Source organism: Canis lupus, chromosome 31 (genome assembly GCF_003254725.2).
Source record: "Canis lupus dingo isolate Sandy chromosome 31, ASM325472v2, whole genome shotgun sequence".
NCBI lineage: Eukaryota > Metazoa > Chordata > Mammalia > Carnivora > Canidae > Canis > Canis lupus.
The window spans coordinates 8,240,233-8,255,698 of NC_064273.1; the positions used below are offsets into that span (position 1 = coordinate 8,240,233).

General features: G+C 36.2%; 1 protein-coding gene and 1 pseudogene across 6 annotated transcripts in view; one reads left to right on the forward strand and one right to left on the reverse strand.

The window, feature by feature from the left end:
• The window catches only part of ROBO1 (roundabout guidance receptor 1), a 1,126,854-nt gene that overhangs the window by 394,559 nt on the left and 716,829 nt on the right, over positions 1–15,466 (forward strand). The gene's annotated exons all lie outside the window — the stretch shown is intronic.
• LOC112661674 (B-cell CLL/lymphoma 7 protein family member C-like) lies at positions 4,984–14,401 on the reverse strand (annotated as a pseudogene).

Here is a 15,466-nt window from a genome sequence, read left to right on the forward strand (position 1 = left end):
ATTATGGGGAGCTTTCCCAATCACAAAGCACAACTGGCTTCAGATGTTTCTAGGATACCAATTATGACCCCTTTGGGATATTAGTCTTCTGAAACTAGATGCAAAGTAGAGAGAGACTATAGTCAAGTAGAATCTTTTCTCTGACTTTTACTTATTCGTTTGGACCCCTGATGGCTAATACTCTTGAATTGTACTTCATTTTCTTGTACCAATAATAATAGTGAACACTTACATACTGTTTGGTTTGTGCCAAACACTATTCTTAGTGTTTTACAGTATTAGAAAACTGAACTTCATAATGTCCATATGGATGGTATTATTTTCACAATCACATTTTACAGATGAACTGAGTCAAAGAGAATAGCCAATTTGACCAAGATCACACAAAGGAAATCTGTTCTAGAGACTGCTCAAAACCAATATTTGAAACCACCAAAACACACCAGCAAACAAACTCTAATCTTATTTAGATTTGTTCTGTGAATGCGAAGAAGAAACCAAAAAAGTTTGTATGTAGAATGCTATCTCCTCCTCTTCATTTTTTGTTTTATTTTTGCTTGCGATAGTCTGTAAATTGAACTGAATCCACTTACTCAGTTTCAGAAAATCAGGAACCATCTCTCATATTTTATATGTACAGAAATGCCTTCTGGCTCCCCAGCCAGAGGAGGTTAATGCTAGATGTTAGCAATTACACTTAAATGAGACTCATTTCAAACAAAGTAAAAATTAAGGAATCTGATTTGGCAATATGTTGTGTTTTTAGAAGTCTTGTATTCTCTCCAAACCACCTTGTCCTCGGGGAATTCCTTACCTTACAAGTAGGCTTATGGCAAGTCTCGTTCAAATTGGTATTTTGACTGTGTAAATGTAGCCTCTCAGTAGTTGCAATTTTCAGTTAGGTAAATACTTTAGATAAACAGCTTCATTATTTTTTCTGTATAAGTGAGGATAATTGTATAAATTATAACTAAATTCTGTATAAACTATGATCTCCTTGTAATTACCACAATTAATGTTTTTAATTGACATAATGATGCACTTTTTAGCTTAATACCTGAGGCATTTCCATTAACTCTCTGCCATGAAACATATATTGCAGTTGCTCATTGGGTATATGTCCTGTATATCACTTGTTTGCCCTGTAAGTATATATAGAAGCCTCTTGATTTACAAACTGGTGGGTTCTGAAAGGTTATTGTCAAACCTTTTTAAACCCAAAGTAACATCATTTAGGTATGTACTTTCACTACCTGCTAGAGACAAGAATAGAAAAAAAAAAATAGAACATGTGTTTGAAAGTTATTCTTTAGGTTAAAGAATTTTCTTAAATTTTTATTTATTTTTTAAATTTTCTTAAACTTTTAAGGTACAATTCCTTATTCCTTCTATTTAATGTTTGATCCTATATTGATCATGGAGACAAATTTCTTCAGAAGCAAGTATAAAAGGGAAAAATTAATGAATCCAAAAGTTTAACAGATCCACCACATTATGTCTTCCTGATTGCTCAGCTCATGTGAATACATAAGAAAAAGAGTCAGTTCCTTTTGGCCAAATTTGAAAGTACCTAGGAAAAAGGCATTTTGTATTAATCCAGAAAAAAAAAAATATGGCCTGAAGCCAGGTTGCAACTAGAGGGGGTCTTGAAAAATTCTATTAGCTCTAGTTTTCTAAGAAATTCTCATATTCTGGTTGGTCTGATGAACCTGCCCTGAATGCCCTGAAACTCTCTTCTGGTCATTGCTTTCCTTGACAAATGGAAAGACAAACCTACAGACCAGTATACTGACTGGTCTGAAATGTCAGAATTAGAAAAATAGTGGCAAATCCAGATATCAGTAAATACAAGGACATAAATGACAGAGTAGAAGCAGTGACATGAGAGGTTAAAAAGTTGGGTGATACTAAATCATGAGCCTCCTAGAGATCTACAATGAAAAATATATTTACTTTGGGTGACTACTCTCCTGTCAGCTTTTTTTTTTTATGAGTCTTGTATTCTTAAACCTCAAGGAGGTTGAAAGCCTATGCTAAAAATAATAAGATGAATACCAAGAAGGGGATGTCTGCACTTTCATAAAAGCATCTGATGTATTTCTGAAAGATGTTAGGTCTTCGTATTAAGATCTGCTCTATTAATGAATTATGTCTAACAGTGGTTTAAATCTGAGGTCAAAAGATTAATTGTGAGCATTTCTTCTGAAATGTCTTCTCTCCGCTAAATACAAATTTAAATACTGTGGATGTTGTATGAATGGGAAATGGATTTTCTGAGTTCTTAGACTTAAGTATAGAACTGGAACCCTGACAGGTGGTATTTATGGAAATCCTATTTGTGGGTAGTGTTTTTGAAAATAAAATACATTTTTGAAAATGGTGATTCCATTCCTTCACACACTTTCCACTAAGATCTAGATACCAGTGACTCCAAAATTCATTCTGTTGCAATGGTGACCATTACCTGTTGGAACAGATGACTCGTGAGTTGTGGCAAATGTGTCAAAATAGCCACAGTAAGCCATAGCAAGAGGTGGAGCTGATGAAAAATCTATAAAGGGTGGTCAGTGGTGCTGAAAGCACTGCTATGACTGGAAACCCTGAATTGTTATTGTGCCAGTCAACGTATTTAAGTGATATAATCCAGAGTCCTCAGCTATATAATTGTAAAGCAGAGATGTGGGATATAGCACTGATCTAATGCTGAAATTTTACTAAGCAGCTCCTGTGGAATGATAGAGATGCAGAGTGATCAAGGATACTGGTATGGAACAGTACAGATGTTAAATCAGGCCTTTGGAAGAGAACCGAGAAGAAAAGATCAGGAGTTGATTGAGATACGATGAAAAAGGCAAGAGCCTGCATATCTGGATGAGATTAAGCGGCAGCACAGAGTGCAGTAATGAGTGGGGAAAATAAGAAGTTCTGACTGTTCCCTATGATTCTTTTTGCCATATAAACTGTGGTGAGGATCAAGTGTGACTGTACATGTTGAAAGTGTAAAGGAGTCCTTGGTATATGGTTAGTACTCAATAAATTCTATCCAATAGTGGTGGGGGTGGTAGCAGTGGTGGTTATAGTCGTAGTCGTGACAGTAGAAAGTAGAGGTTGTGGCAGCAACAGTGGTAAGTATTGTAGTGCTTTTCCTAGACGATGGCAAAAAGTTATTTTTTATTTCTTTGGGACCTAACTTCTGGTACATCCCCCACACTGCCACCATTGCCCTCTCCCTAAAACTTCTAAGAACCTCCTATTGACTGAATAAATCAGGATTTTTTTAACTGGGTATAAAAGAAACCCCTGCCTTTACCCTAGCACTTCTGTGTCCACACACTTGGGGAATTGAGGATTTAAGCAGGTAAAAGATCACCAGATACAACCATATTGCCCTTCCCATCGCTTCATAACAGAGTAAGCAATCCCATGACTACTCCAAGTATGGTTTCTCATACTGGGATTATTTTGTGTGCATGTGTGCATTGATGTGTGATATGTATGTTTGCATATTCTCTGTGAAATTAATTCTTTCAGATTCAAACTAGTCAGAATTATTTTTTTTCCTCCTTTTGACTGCTTTAGTCATGTGTCTACTATAGCATTTCTCACATAACCTAGCAATTTGTCTGTCTTTCCCACTAAATCCTTAACAATTTATCTCAAGGACTCAGAACAGTACTTCATATCTAATATCAACTAGCTAAATGTTTGGAGAATACTGAATGCTACAGTCTGACCATAAAATAACACATTCAGTTAGTTAAATTGTTTCAATGTACTTTTGCTTTGGTCTCACACTTTTTTTTCTCATACCTTTACTAAGTAGACACTTAGGAAAACAGTTTATCAGTAAAGCAAACTGCCTACTTATTACTAAAGAGTCAACGTTATTCAGTGGTACAAGTTGAAAAGTTAATATTGATCCTTTTAACTCTTTCTACATAGTACACCATCAGTAGATTGACTAATTTAGAAATAGCTTGAGTTCTCTTCAATATGTGTTATAGTTATGTTCCATGTATTTGAATTTAAAATGTGTATAAATGGGAAATTAATCTGTCAAATTTATAAGCAAGAAGCATCCATAAATCTTTTTAGTTGATGAATTGCATGGTAAAGGCAAGAGAACAGAAAAGGAAAATATAATTTGTCTAGACACTGTTTTTTTTTCCCCCCTATGACTTTCTGGCATGATTTGAGTATTAAAGGAAAGTAAACCTAACAATTTACTGGGATACTTCCATTTCTATTTAAGAGTCTTGCAATTCAAAAGGAAGAAATTCAGCAAAAGGAAGATTTAGCAGGAGGATGCTCTGTTCACAATTACCTTTGTTGGTATTTTTGTGTATTGGAATTAACTCAGCAGGGGCAGAGGAATGCTTAAAATGGTAGCTGGCTTCTTCTTGTTGCAAAGACATATGTCTTCATTTGTAATTACCAGAAAAACAGGTTGCACATACTATACTTTAAATCATTTTCCCAGCAATGGGAACTAGTACAAACATGCATGAAAAGGGCACACCATACTCTCCTTTTAATTTCCCACCAGTTTTTTTTTTTAAATCAAATCCCTTTAATTAGAAATAATCACTGGATCGTTTGTTAGCTTTTACATAGCTTTGTCTTTCATTGAAAAAAAAGTGAAGATGTCATAAAAATAGACCTGGTATTCAAACAGCTGAATTGAACAGGAGTGAAATGAATACTCACCAAAACTCTTATATGGAAAGAACTATCCTAAAATAATTAAGAACCAAAAGGAACCAAAAACTCAATTTTGTAAAAGTAAAATATTTTTGGCCTTCACTTTACCATTACTCAGAATCAAACAGACAAATTAAAACCAGCAACAACAAAAAGGATTTTGCTTAATGTGGGAAGCATAGCCAGAAATCTACGGGCTGCTTAATTACTATCCACTACATAGGCGATTTAAATTCAAATGAGATTTTGACATTTAAAAGTATCAATTTATACAGTTGTTCTTTTATTTTTTTTTATTTATTTTACTTTATTTATTATTTGTTTATTTTTTACAAAAAGGCCTTTATTTGTAAAAAAGCCAAAGGGACGTCTGGGGCATCAGGACTGGCAGGCCAGCTCAGAGGTTGGGTACATTTGGGCAGATGTGATGAGTTCTCTCTGTCAACCCGGTTACTTCCAGGACAGTTGACACCGGTTCAAAGATGGGATAAATTTCCTGGCCTCAGCCTCCAGCAGTACTTGGTCAGCATTGGGAGTTCATCACTGCTGCCTACGGTTATGCTCCCCAGGATCCCTCTCTTGGCCCACCCTTGGGGGCTCACCCTAAAGGACCTCTTCGGTGGTCCAGCAGGTGACACAGGGCAGCTAGGTAGGGGATGTCCCCAGGGTGGGGTTCAGTGCACTTTTGCAAGGGAGCCTTCTGAATGGAAGGAAACTCTGGCTACTGTCCTCATCATTGAGGATGAGAAGGCCACCTCCCTCAGTGACTGGCACCCCAGCCCGGAGGCTCCCGGCCTCGGGATCTCTCCGCCCTGCCACCTCCCCTTCGTCGCTCCTCCTCCTGGGGATCCACCACCGACACCCATTTGAACACCCATATGAAGGGAAGTGGCGCCCACAGTCACCCAGCGTTCCCCCCATCGCCAGACCTCGAAGGTCGCCATCAGCGTCTTGGTGTCATCCTCGGCCGGGCTCCGGGTCTTGGCTCGTGCTGTGGGGGCCGGACGTGGCCAGGCCTGCGCTGCTGCCCCTCCCGGAGGCGGCCGGGATCTGGAAAGTAAGCCCGTCCGCAAAGGTGAGTGATCATCGGTGCTCCTGAAAGTTCTTTATCTACGTTTAATTTTATTTGTCCCTGTTGTCTCTGAGATCACTTGAAGTAATATATCTGAAATGCCAGAGGCAATATAAAACTACAAAGCAAAATTGTTTTCTTTAGCCGCAATTTACATTCGTCTGGTAGAGGCCTCGAACAGCATTTTTATGAGTTTTTTCGAGATGAAATTCACATGCCTTTGCACTTCACCCATCTGAAGTGTATAGTTTTCAGTGGTTTTTAGAATACTCATGTACAACTGTACCTTGTTCAACTTAGAACATTTTCATCACTTCAAAAAAAATTCCTGTGTCCTTTAGTTATTGCGCATCTGTTTTCTAATATCACCAGCCCTGAATAATCAGTGATCTACTTCCCGTCTCCATAGAATCGCCTATTCTGGATATTTCATATAAATTCAGTCTTATATAGGTTTTGTGTGTGTGTGTGTGTGTGTGTGTGTGCGGTGTCTTTCTCTTAGAATTTATTTCTCTTAGCATTCTTTCTCTTAGGTTTCAAGGTTCATCCATATTGTAATGTGTATCTGTTCTTTTTTGGTTCTTTTTTTTTCCTTTTAAGATTTATTTATTTTGGAGAGAAAGGATGATGATGTGCACTGGGGGTAGGGTGGGAGTTGAGTAAGGAGAGGGAGAGAGACAATCTCCAGCATATTTTCTGCTGAGCAGGGAACTGGAAATCATGACCTGATCCAAAATCAAGAGTCGGTGGCCTAACAACTGAGCCACCCAGATGCCCCTGTATTTTGTTCCTTTTTATGGCAAATTAATATTCCATTACATGGATATACCATACGTCTGTTGATAACGTGGGTTGTTTCCCTCGTTGGAATTGTGAATAAAGCTGCAGTGAAAACTTGTGTATAAGATTTCGTGTGGGCATTTTTCTTGGGAGAAGAGTTGCTGAGTCAAACCTCCATGTTTAAATTTTGGAGAACTGCCAGGATGCTCAAGATGACTATACCATTTTGTTTGCCCACTACAGTGTATGAAGAATCTAATTTTTCTGTATCCTCGCCACTTATTATTGTCTGTATTTTCCATTATAATCACTTTTTGTTGCTTACACCTTTGTCATATCCAAGACTCCATGGTAAAATCTGAAGTCATGTAGTTTCTCCACTGTGTTTCTTCTAAAAGTTGTATAGTTTTAGCTTTTATATTTAGGTCTTTGATTTATTTTTAATTTTGTATATACTGTAGGATAAGGGTCTAATGTAATTCTTTTGCATTTGAATATAGAAAAGTCTCAGCACTATTTATTTAAAAGATTTCTTTCCTTGTTGAACAGTCTTGGTACCCTTGTTGAAAATTGGGTGGCCAAAGACACATGGATTTATTTTTGAACTCTTGATTCTATTTATCAATCTATCTTATGTCACTACTGTTGCAGGATTTTAGGCTTCTTATCTCACAGAGTCTTCCCGAAAAAAGGGGGAGGTGAAGTGAAAGTTTATTAAGTGAAGGTGAGAACAGAAAAGAAAAAAGAGCCCTCTAGGTAAGAGTTCGGAATAGGTTGCCATTAAGGGCTTTTATGGTGGGTCTTTCTTTTGTAGGAAACTGACCAGGGAACTTGGTAAATTTCTTATCAATATCATGTCTATATTTATTTTTTTTAAAGATTTATTTATTCATGAGAGAGAGAGAGGCAGAGAGACAGGCAGAGGGAGAAGCAGGCTCCATGCAGGGAGCCCGACCTGGGACTCGATGCCAGAACTCCAGGATCGCGCCCTGAGCCAAAGGCAGGCGCGAAACCGCTGAGCCACCCAGGGATCCCCCCATGTCTATATTTAGAACAAACATGGTGGACTCCTATCTATCTTGAGAACAAAGTACTCTTGTAGGTATCATGTCTATTTCTCTACATCTGGGATTTCTATGAGCCTGGTTACATAGCCCCCTGGGTGACCATAGCCACTTCACCCCCTACCTCTTTCCCTACCTAGCCTCACCTATCCATTACTCACTACTATACTGTCCTGATTATAGTTGCACATCATAAGTTTTAAAATTTGGAAATATGAAGCTTCCAATTTTGTTCCTTTACAAAGTTATTCTGTTTCTTTTCAATTTCTTGTAATCCACGTGAATTTTTAAATTAGCTTGCCAGTTTCTACAAAGAAGCCAGCTGGGATTCTAATAGGGATTGCATTGAATCTGTACATCAATTTGGAGAGTATTGCTATCTTGCACAGGGGTGCGCATATGTGTGCTGTAGACATATATATTTCTTTTTTCTTTTTTTAATGCAAGTAATTAACATACAATGTATTGTTGGTTTCAGAGGTAGAGGTCAGTGATTCATCAGTCTTATGTAATACCCAGTACTCATTACATCAGGAACCCTCCTTAATGTCCATCACCCACTTATCGCATCCCCCCCATCTCCCCTCCAGTAACGCTCAGTTTTTTTCCCACAATTAAGTCTTTTATGGTTTGTCTCCCTTTCTGATAATGATTGTGTTTTATTTTTTCCTCTCCTCTCATCTGATCTTCTGTTTTGTAGAATATTGGTATCCTAACAGTATTAGATCTTTAGACCCATGGATATGAGATGTTTTTTCCACTTATTTAAATGTTCTTTCATTTCTTTTAACAATATTTTGTAGTTTTCCCAGTATAAATTTTGTACTCCTTTTGTTAAATGTATTTGAGTTTATTTTTTGATGTAAATGGAATTTTCATTATTTCATTTTTGGATTACTTATTGTAATTGTATAGGAACAGAACTGATTTTTGTGTATTGTTCTTGTATTCTGCAGCCTTACTAAGCTGACTTAGTTCTAATAATCTTTTAGTGAATTGCTTAGGATTTTCATATAAGAGATCATATCAACAATAAATAGGATAATTTTGTATCTTCCTTTTTGATACTGATGCCTTTGATTTCTTTTTCTTACCTAGATGTCCTGGCTGGAACCTCCAGCACAGTGTTGAATAGAAGTGAAGGGAACAGATGTGTATCTTTTATCTACTCTTAGGCAGAAAGGACTCAGCCTTTCACCAGTAATCATGATGTGGAATTTTTGTAGATGTCCTTCATCAGTTTGAGGAGACTCTTTTCTATTCCTATTGTATGTATGTATGTATGTATGTATGTATGTATGTATTTATATCATGGAAAGGTGTTGAATTTTTTCAAATACTTTTTCTTTGTCTATATAGGTGATCATGGTTGCACATCTGGCTCCTCCCAGAGAGCCTGCCTCTCCCTCTATCTATGTCTCTGCCTCTCTCTCTGTGTCTCTCATGAATAAATAAATAAATAAAACCTTAAAAAAAAACAGGTTTGTTAGAATTTCCCAAGGAGGCCATCTGGGCTTGGACCCTTTGGAGAGCATTTTAAATTTTCTAATTTAATCTCTACATGTAAAATTATGTTTCTTCTTAAGTCAGTTTTAATAGTGTGTCATCTTAGGACTGCATCCATTTCATCGAAGTTACTTAATATACAAGCATATATTCTACAATTTTAATTTTTTTTAGTGGTTGGTAGCACTGTCTTCTCTTATACTTCTGATTTTAGTAATTGGAGTCTTCTCTCTTTCTTCTTCCCTCACTACTCCCACCCTACCTCTCCTTTTGGTCGGTTTGGCTAAAGGTCTATCAATTATGTTGAATTTTCCAAAGAATCAGCTTTTGGTTTCATTGATTTTCTCTATTTTTTCTCTTCTCTAGTTCAGTATTTCCACTTCAATCTTAATTATTTATTTCCTTCTGTTTGCTTTACGTTTACTTTGCTCTTCTTTTTCCTCTGTCTTAGGTAGAAAGGTTATTATTAATTTGAGATCTTGCTGCCTCTGTGTATGTGTTTATATCTGTGTATTTATATATATTTAATATGTATTCTATATAAATATAAGCATCTATAGATATAAAATTTCACTTCCCTCTGAGCATTACTTTAGCTAAATCCCATAAGTTTTATTATAATGTGTATCTTTCTTTTTATTCCTCTCAAAGTATTTTCTGATTTCTCCTGTGATTTCTTCTTTGACCCACTGGTAATTTAGAAGTGTTGTATAATTTCCACATAATTATGCATTTCCCAGGTTTCTTTTTCTACTTTTATTCCATTATGATTGGAAGACATGCCTCATTTTATCATTATTCTTTTTCTACATTAATGAGGTTTGTTTTATGCCTAGCATATGGTTGATCCTAAAAAAAGTTTCATTTACATTTGAGAAGAAAAAATATAATTTTACTGTTGAGTATTCTATAGGTGTCTATTAGTTTCAGTTGGTTTGTAGTAATATTCAAGTCTCCTATTTTCTTTTTATTAATTCTTTTTTATTTGAGAGAGTGACAAAGAGAGCACAAGCAGGAGGAGGGGCAGCAGGACAGGGACAAGCAGACTCCCCACTGAGCAGGGAGCCTAATGTGGAGCTGGATCCCAGGACCCTGGGATCATGACCTGAGCTGAAGGCAGATGCTTAACCTACTGAGTCACCCAGATGCCCCAAAGTCTCCTATTTTCTTGTTAATTTTCTTACTAGTTGACTGTCCATTATAGCAAGTAAAGTATTAAAGTTTCCAACTATTACTGAAATGCTGAACCTGGATGAACATTTGGCTAATGCTATGTCTGGTAAAGAAGTTACTAAAATTCTCTCTGGGCCTCAATATCCTCATGAATATGAACAAGCATTTACTTCTAGCTTATCTTCATGGGCTTCTTACCACTTTGTGACTCTATCACTTTTATTAGACCTCGGGCATAAATGAAACAAATCTGTAACTCATGAATTCTTATGCTAAAATACCACATATGTTTTACTTTCCCTTCAAAGATTTCTTAGTGTTACTTTCTCAAGTAGAATCAGAATCTGAAACCTTAGGAAATCAAGACAGAGATCTAGTTAGGTTGGTCACCAACTATTGCACTATATAGTATGTTGTTTGGATGTTATTAAACCTGTGGAATGTTAATATTTAGACCCAATTGATATTATTTTCCCAATGAAACTTTGGGGTCTTAAATTGAATTATTATTCAGTTATAACCAGGTCTATTTTGGAGCGAAACTTGGAACTTTGATTATAAGTTTCCTGAGTTCTGTCCCTTTGGAAAGGGGAGGAAACATACAAACATTAGCTTGGCCATATGCACATGAAATTTCTAAAGTATTTGTCCCTTCTCCCTCAAAAACATAAAATATATGACTCACTGGTAATGTTTGCTGACAAGCATACCATATAGTGTCAGCCAAATGCCTGCCTGTATTGTTGCCATTAAAGATACAAAACTGTTTATAATTCAAAATCCGTCACAAATATGACCTCCAAAGGGATGCCTTCTCCAAATCCCAACAATCACTTTACTAGTCTTCCGTCCCCAAATTACTTTGTTCATACTTATGACACTTTTTACACAGTTGTGTTTCTTATCTGCCCTGCCTACCTCAAAAAAACAAAACAAAATGAAACTGGATGTTTAGAAGGAAAACTTTACCTCAGAAGTAAGAAGTGGAAATAAATGCATACATTTTAATTTTAACCTAATTTATTGTCATTATGGGCATGATAAAAGATGTTTCTGGTATTTGTGTTATTATCTATGCTTATCTCAAAGTAACAAGAATAATATAGTGTGCAATCTATCCTACCTGAGCCCTTTACTCACAGTCTACTACATTTAGGTTGTTTTTTTATTTTTTTTTATTTTTTTTATTTTTATTTTTTTTTACATTTAGTTTTAAGCTCATGGTTCACTCAGCACCTTTATTGAAAATGAGCATCTTTATTTCTTACTGGTCTGCTCAGGTGAGTGGCCAACTACTTTTCTTCCTTGACATAGGAATGTTATATGCTATATTTGTTGTTACACTTTAGCAAGACTTTGTTGTCTGGTGCTGCCTGTGATGGCTCCCTGTAAGTTCACCTGTTGGCAGGATAATCTCTCACCTTGTCTCCTCCACAAGGGTTCCAAAATGTTTTTTGCTAATAATACTACGTTGCCATTTATTGTCTGTAGTTGAATATATTGAAATTATTTGACATGTCTGATGTCACTTAGAAGTTAAATCCTTTATTAATTTGGTGACCAGAAGATACTCTTTTGCTATTATGTCATCATTATCTGATACAGTTTGTTGAGAGGATAATTTAGGCTCTGCTGCATGCAAGCTAATACTTGATCTTGACTGTCACCAGAAATATTTTAAGTCCAACAAACATGCTGACATATTAGAGAAGTTTGGGTTTTCCACAGAATCCTAATATCAAGCAGTGTAAGTGTTCAGTGTCTTTTAAGGCAAACACACTTTTTACTGTTTAATGTGTGTTTATTGAAATATTTAGAAAATAAAACTGAACACAAAGGAAGAATTAAAATACCCATTCATCTTTTTTGTATTATCAATACTTGAATATAAATATTGTTAAAGTTTGCAGTATACTCCTTTCCAGATTTCTGTGTGTTTGTCTGTATCTATTTATCTATAAAACTATATCTATCTACACATACTTTTGATGTTAAAAAAAACTACATACTATTTTGTGGAATTTTTTTTTTTTTTTACTCATCACCATATTCTGAATTCCAAGAAAACATTAAATTAAATTGAGTATTTTGACTGTCTAAAGTTCAAATTTCATAATTATCATAGCCACAAAGTATCTATTAGAAAACCGTTTCAACTCTAACTATAAAGTGTAACCCAGCTCTTCTTTCTGAATAATTATTCAGAATAATCATTAGTACAGTAAATATGCATATGATTCTAGAATATGTTTCATTTTGCAAAATGATAATTTTTATTTTTTTTTTTTATTTTTTTTTTTTAAATATTTTATTTATTTATTCATGATAGTCACAGAGAGAGAGAGAGGCAGAGACACAGGCAGAGGGAGAAGCAGGCTCCATGCACCGGGAGCCCGACGTGGGATTCGATCCCGGGTCTCCAGGATCGCGCCCTGGGCCAAAGGCAGGCGCCAAACCGCTGCGCCACCCAGGGATCCCCTTTTTTTTTTTTTTTTTTTTTTAAGAATGCCTTTTCTTTTTATTTATTTATGATAGTCACACAGAGAGAGAGAGAGAGGCAGAGACACAGGCAGAGGGAGAAGCAGGCTCCATGCACCGGGAGCCCGACGTGGGATTCGATCCCGGGTCTCCAGAATCGCGCCCTGGACCAAAGGCGGGCGCCAAACCGCTGCGCCACCCAGGGATCCCGCAAAATGATAATTTTTAAATGATATGCCTCAGTGATCTAAAATGGTGAACATATTTGTGTAGTTCTTTTTAGGAAATAAAGCTTTACATTGGAACCTTTTTAATTTAGGAAATTTTATTTAAAGAGTCAGGCTTCATTTGGAAAGTTGATGTTCACATAACATTGTAAAACTTCTGAGAAATGATTTGATCTCACACAGAAAAAAAATAAAGTCTAGAAATATTCACTTAGATGCTAAATATTTATGTAGACTACTGTTCAAAGTGTATGTGTACAGACATAAGAGAAAGAAATAGGACTTTTGGGGGGAAAAAGCACTTTAAAAAAGTGCTTTAGGTTTTGATAAAACTTATAAAATGAAACTGAGAGCCAGCCTGCGTGTTTAAGACATAATTTCCTACACCGTCATAACAGCAGAATTCAAAAGCAATCCCAATATATTTCTATTCATCCCACTGAGATTTCAGACCTCTAAGAGATTGAAACTATGAGAAAACAGCATTTAGAGAGTCCTTAGTTCTGGTCAGAAAGATCCATAGTTTTGTCATCATCAGAAGCCACTTTCATTAAGCCACCGTCAGCCCTATGTTGTAGAAATGTAGTATGGTTTTAACTCAAAAGTAACCAACATACAGCCATTAACATCAAAGACAAGAAAGTAAATTCAGTAACTTTATATCAGTGCATCTATTTATCTAGGATTTGGGGAATATAAAACTGACTTTAATTAAACACTTCTCAAAAATTATTCTTGACAAATGAATCCCCCCCGCCATCTGAACTTTCCGTTAATATTTTAGTATTCTGGCCAGTTGTAGGATCTCCCATATTTCAAACCAATGCCATATTAAGTCATCAAGTATCTACAAAGTGCACCAGTATGCAAGGCACAATGAAACACTGAAAAATATTTGTAGATGTTTGACAATAGTGAAAAAAACAATAGTAACCTTAATAAAAGTGGAAGCATCTTATAAACTGTCCAAACTTTAAAGAACTGTTTCAGGGAAATTGCTGATGGCCCTGGAATGCATAGCAGGGCAAGGAGACAGCCAGAGAGCTACAGCCTTACCACAGTCGGAATGCGGTCACTCGAGTTATCATCTCACGATTAGGAAGTGGCTAAGGTATGGTTTAGATAACTCCAGTGAAAGCAAAACAGCGTGGGTCTTTATCTCTTTTCCTATTTTGTGTGCCTGAAGGGACAGGTTTTGAAAACCACTGAGTTGCCTCCCATTCAGAGGTACCACGCAGGGTAATTAGACCCAACAGCCAAAGTGAAAGACTTCACTCTAGTGAGACAGTCAGGAATTGTTGCCCCCTGAGAGCAAAAGTCATCTACACAACACAAAGAGAGAAGAGAAGTGAAATAAAAGAAGACAGGGCTTACCTGTCGGATTCTTCATTGAGTCGCATGTCAACTGCTTAAGCCTCTGTTTCAGTGAGGAAATGCCTCTCAGGGACTTTAAATGACTAAGAATAGGAAGTGGGGGGAATGGTCTCATGAAGTAGAAAGATGGCGATCAAGAACGATTTCAGGATCAAACAAATCCTAAGGAACCAATTGGCCCAAATCCCAAATATACATTGTTAAAATACTTAGAATAGCACTTACCACAACTTTTATTTTATGACCAAATTTCAAACATACCAAGAAACTGATAGAACAATAAATGAACATTTATCTTCCTATTCCTATATTAAAATTTGTTAATATTTTACAATTATGTCATCACTCTTCAAAGATATATATGCATATGTGTGTACATTGTTTTCTTTGCTCTATCATTTGAAACTAGGTTCAGACTTCAACATGTGTAACTTAAAGAAGGCATTCATTTTTCTAACCATATTAAGATCACACCTTAGAAAAATATCAATTTTATTATGTAGTCTAGCTCATGCACGATTGCCCAAAAGTGTCCTGAGAAGGTCTTTAATAGCTGCTACCAATGTTATTTAAAAAAAAAAAATTAAATTATAATCCAAACTAGATTCACATACTGCATTTAACTATTATTACTTTTTATTTTATAGTTCCTGTCTTATTACTATCAATGTATTGGGCCAATAATCCTTTGATGTGGGAAGATGAGGGCTGTCTTTTGCATTGTGGGATGTTTAGCAGCATCACTGCATTGTACCCAGAGATGCAACTAATACTTCCCTCTACCCCAATTTCAACAATCAAATTGTTTCCTGTCATTACTAACTGTCCTGTGGGGGACAAAATCACCTCAGACTGAGAGCCACTGTTCTTTAAATCTAGAAGAGTACTTCCATCTGCACCTAATGTAATGTCATTTAGCCATGCCTAGAAACAGGTCTGTATTTTACACCTGTATATACCACAGCCATCCCTCTGTGGACTATTATAGAATTACGAATCTCATTAGGAAACAATAAGCCTCTGAGCAATCATAAAAAACTTGCCAAATACCAATTCCTGCATTTTTTTCTCCTAGATATACCTGGGAATCT